We start from the raw sequence: 5,163 nt of genomic DNA on the forward strand, positions 1-5,163 counted from the left end.
TATTAAAAATTGCCTCTGTGGAATGTACCACGCCTTAGGTATTTTAATGATTGTCACTATCAAATTTCCAAGAAATAATTTATATGTTTTTTAAAGTATGAAAAGTATAGAAAAATTGTGCTTTGCTGAGAAACAAAAATATACGAGAGAATTTCAGATCATTTTAATAACGCTGATACCAACATTTGATAAAAATTGTACACAAAAGAAAGCTACAGACCCACAGCTAGTATCATACTGAATGGAGAAAAACTGAAAGCTTTTCCTCTAAGATCTGGAACATCACAAGGATGCCCACTGTCACCATTGTTATTCAATATAGTACTGGAAGTTCCAGCTAGAGCAATCAGACAAGAGAAAGAAATAAAGTGCATCCAAATTGAAAAGGAAGAAGTCAAATTATCCTGGTTTTCAGATGATATTATCTTATATTTGGAAAATCTAAAGATTCCACCAAAAAACTATCAGAACTGACAAACTCAGTAAAGTTGCAGGATACAAAATCAACATACAAAATTCAGTAGCCTTCTATATTCCAATAGTGAACAATCTGAAAAACAAATTTTAAAAGTCCCATTTACAATAGCCATGAATAAAATTAAATACCTAGGAATTAAGTTACCCAAAGTAGTGAAAAATCTTTACAATGAAAACTATAAAACACTAATGAATGAAATTCAAGAGGATACCAAGAAATGGAAAAATATTCCATGCTCATGGACTGGAAGAATCAATATTGTTAAAATATTCATACTACCCAAAGCAATCTACAGATTCCATGCAAACCCTAGCAAAATACATTCTTTACAGAAATAGAAAAAAAAAAATACTAAAATTTATATGGAACTAGAAAAGACCAAGAATAGCCAAAGTTTTCCTAAGCAAAAGGAACAAAACTGAAGGAATCACATTACCTGACTTCAAATGATACTACAGAGCTATAGTAACCAAAACAGCATGGCACTGGCATAAAAACAGACACATAGATCAATGGAACAAAACACAGAACCGAGAAACAAATCCATACACCTACAGTGAACTCATTTTCAACAAAGGTGCCAAGAATATACATTGGGGAAAAGACGGTCTCTTCAATAAATGGTGTTGGAAAAACTGGATATCCATACGCAGAAGAATGAAACTAGACCCGTATCTCTTGCCGTATACAAAATATCAAATCAAAATGGATTAAAGACGGAAATCTAAACACTCAAACTGTAAAACGACTACAAGAAGACACTGGGGGAAAATCTCCAGGACACTGGTCTGGGCAAAAATTTCTTGAGCAATACTCCACAAGCACAGGCAACGAAAGCAAAAATGGACAAGTGGGATTAAATCAAGTTAAAAAGCTTCTGTAAAACAAAGGATACAATCAACAAAGTGAAGAGACAACCTGGAGAATGGGAGAAAATATTTGTAAACTACCTATCTGACAAGGGATTAATAACCAGAATAAATAGGGAGCTCAAACAACTCAATAGGAAAAAAATGTAATGATCTTATCAAAAGATGGGCAAAAGATCTGAATAGACATTTCTCAAAAGAAGACATGCAAGTGGCAAACAGGCATATAAAAAGGTGCTCAACATCATTGGTCAACAGAGAAATGCAAATCAAAATTGCAATGAGATATCATCTCACCCTAGTTAAAATGGCTTATATCCAAAAGACAGGCAATAATAAATGCTGGCGAGGATGTGGAGAAAGGGAACCCTGTACAGTGTTGGTGGGAATGTAAATTAGTATAACCACTATGGAGAAGAGTTTGGAGATTCCTTAGAAAACTAAAAATTGAGCTACCGTATGATCCAGCAATTCCACTGCTGGGCGTATACCCAAAAGAAAGGAAATCAGTATATTGAAGGGATATCTGTACTCCCATGTTTATTGCAGCACTGTTTACAACAGCTAAGATTTGGAAGCAACCTAAGTGTGCAACACCAGATGAATGGCTCAAGAAAATGTGCTACATATACACAATGGAGTACTATTTAGCCATAAAAAAGAATGAGATCCAGTTATTTGCAACAACATGGTTGGAAGTGGAGGTGAAATAAGTGAAATAAGCCAGTTACAGAAAGACAAACATCTCATATTCTCACTTATTTGTGGGATCTAAAAATCAAAACAATTGAACTCAAGGGCATAGAGAGTAGAAGGATGGTTACCAGAGGCTAGGAAGGATTGGTGGGGGGCTAGTAGGGCAGGTGGAGATGGTTAATGGGGACAAAAAAATAGAAAGCATGAATGAGACCTACCATTTGATAGGACAACAGGGTGACTATAAAATAGTCAATTTTACATTTATTTTAAAATAAAGAGTGCAATTGAATTGTTTTCAACTCAATGGATATATGCTTGAGAGAATGGATACCCTATTCTTTATTATGTGTTTATTTCACATTGCATGCCTACATCAAAACATCTCATGTACCCCATAAATACATACGCCTACTATGTACCCACAAAAATAAAATAAAATAAAATGAAATAAAAGTTAAAAAAGAAAACTACAGATAATCCGCCAATGAATTTGGAATAACTTTTAAATAAAATGTTAGAAAATTAAACCCAGAACTATGTTAAATAAGTGAACACTACCCATAGAGAATTTATTTTCTAAAAAGCAATGATGATTTAATATTAATAAATATATTCATACGATATATCATATTAATAGGTCAAAGAATTTTTTTTAAGACAGGGTACTGCTCTGTCGCCCAGGCTGGAGTGCAGTGGTATGGTCATAGCTCACTGCAGCCTCCACCTCCTGGGCTCAATTGATCCTCCTGCCTCAGCCTCCTGAGTTGCTGGGACTACAGGCATGTGCCATCAGGCATGTACTATCAGGCATGTGCCATCATGCCCAGCTAGATTTTTGTATTTTTTTGTAGAGATGGGGTTTTGCCATGTTGTCCCGGCTGGTCATGAACTCTCAGGCTCAAGCTATCCACCCACCACAGTCTCCCAAAGTGCTGGGATTATAGGCATGAGTCATTCTACCAGGCCTAAAGAAATTTTTAAAAAGTGTTATGTTGATAGATGTCAAAGGCACTCATTAATGTTCAGCACATTTTCCTCATAAAAAGTACATACACATATATTCCTCCAAAAAATATTTTAAGTTTATAACTAACACCATATTTAATTGTACGCCCTAGGAATATTAAAGAAACAAAATACAGATGGCTGAGAAAACCAATATTCTTTAATACTTTCTTGGAAGCTAAAGTTTCAGTGATTAAAGGAGTCAAAATAAGCATACAAACTAGAAAGTAGGATCCAAAATTTTATTTTCAACATATTCAATTGTTTACCCAAGAAAATCAATGGAAAAGCTATTAGAATTAATATTTTAGTATAGAAGCCAGATATAAATCAAACTAAAACATCTATAACATATATATATATCACGAATAATCTGTTAGAAAACATAAGAAAAAAGTACCAGACATGTAATTTTACAGAAATGCATAATTTTTATCCATTGTATACATTTTAATGCAGTCCGTTTTTATTTTACTCATTTTCTTTGCACTACCGTTGTTCCCTATTCTACCACACCGATGTCCCCGAAACCTCTTTATTCCCAGGTAACCCTATCAGCAACCTAATATATATGTTTCCATATTTTTCCATGCTCATTGTATTAGGCCTTTCTTGCATTGCTATAAAGAAAAATATGTAACAAACCTGCACGTTATGCACATGTACCCTAGAACTTAAAGTATAATAAAAAAAATTTTTTTTAATGCACACTGAAACAAAAAAACAAAAAAAACCAAAAAAACAAAACAAAACAAAAAACAAAAACAAAAAACAAACAACAACAAAAAGAAATACCTGAGGCAGAGTCATTTATAAAAAAAAGAGTTTAATTGGCTCACGGTTCTGCAGCTGTACCAGCATGTCACTGGCATCTGCTTGGTTTCTGGGGAGGCCTCACGGAACTTTGACTCATGGTAGAAGGCTAAGTGGGAGCAGGCACATCATATGGTGAGAGGGGAACCAAAAGAGATGGGTGCGGGTGTGTGCCACACACACATTCAGTCTTTTACTGTGAAGTATAATGTTAACTGTAGGGTTTTTAAACAACCAGATCATGTGAGAACTCACTACCACAAGGACAGCACCAACCCTTGAGGGATCCACCCGCGAGAGCCAAACACATCCCACCAGGCCCCACCTCCAACACTGGGGATTACATTCTAACATGAGATTTGGAGGGAAGATTGAAACTATATCACTCACATAATTATGAAAAGGAATATAAATTCATATGTATGCATACATATACTCACAAATATATAGCGGTTTTGTCATTATTTGCTTTATAAAAAGAGACGCACATTCCACACATCTTCATCTTGTTTTACTTATTCAACTTTTTAAAAATCCCTTTAAGTCAACCAGTATTGCTCTAATTTATTATTTTAATGGACATATAATATTATTTACCATAATTTATTCTAACATTGTCAAATTGCTGGGTGTTCACTTTACTTCCAGGTTTTGCCACTAAAATAAATTCAGTAAATGTTTATATGTTTTTATATTCTAATAGTTTTCTTTTTTCTTTTTCTTTCTTTTTTGTTTTTTTGAGACAGGACCTTTGCGGTGACATGACCTCAGCTCACTGCAGTCTAAACCTCCCTGGCTCAAGCAATCTTCCCACCTCAGCTTCCCAAGTAGCTGGGACGACAGGCACATGCAACTACACCAGGCTAATTTTTTGTATTTTTTTGTAGCGATGGGGTTTCACTGTGTTGCCCTGAGCTCAAGTGATTTGCCTGCCTTGGCTTCCCAAAGTGCTGGGACTACAGGCATGAATCACTGCGTCTGGCCTCTAATGGCTTTATTTCTATGGGAGAAATTCTTAGGCCTGGGATTAGTGGAACAGCAGGCATATACATTTCTAAAATTAATTTTTGTATTTTGAGATAACTGTAGATTCACATGCAGTTGTTAAGAAACAATAGAGTCCACGCATTCTTTGCCTAGTTTTCCCCAATGGTAATATAGTGCAAAACTTTTGTGCATTACAACTATGGTATTCACATGGATACAGTACTATGCAGTCAAGATAATAAACAGTTTCATCACTACAAAGATGAAACTTTTATAGTCATCTTCACCCCACCTTTTCATGATCCCTAGTAA

This window comes from Trachypithecus francoisi, unplaced genomic scaffold, assembly GCF_009764315.1.
Source record: "Trachypithecus francoisi isolate TF-2019V2 unplaced genomic scaffold, Tfra_2.0 Lachesis_group3, whole genome shotgun sequence".
In the NCBI taxonomy this organism is placed as follows: domain Eukaryota; kingdom Metazoa; phylum Chordata; class Mammalia; order Primates; family Cercopithecidae; genus Trachypithecus; species Trachypithecus francoisi.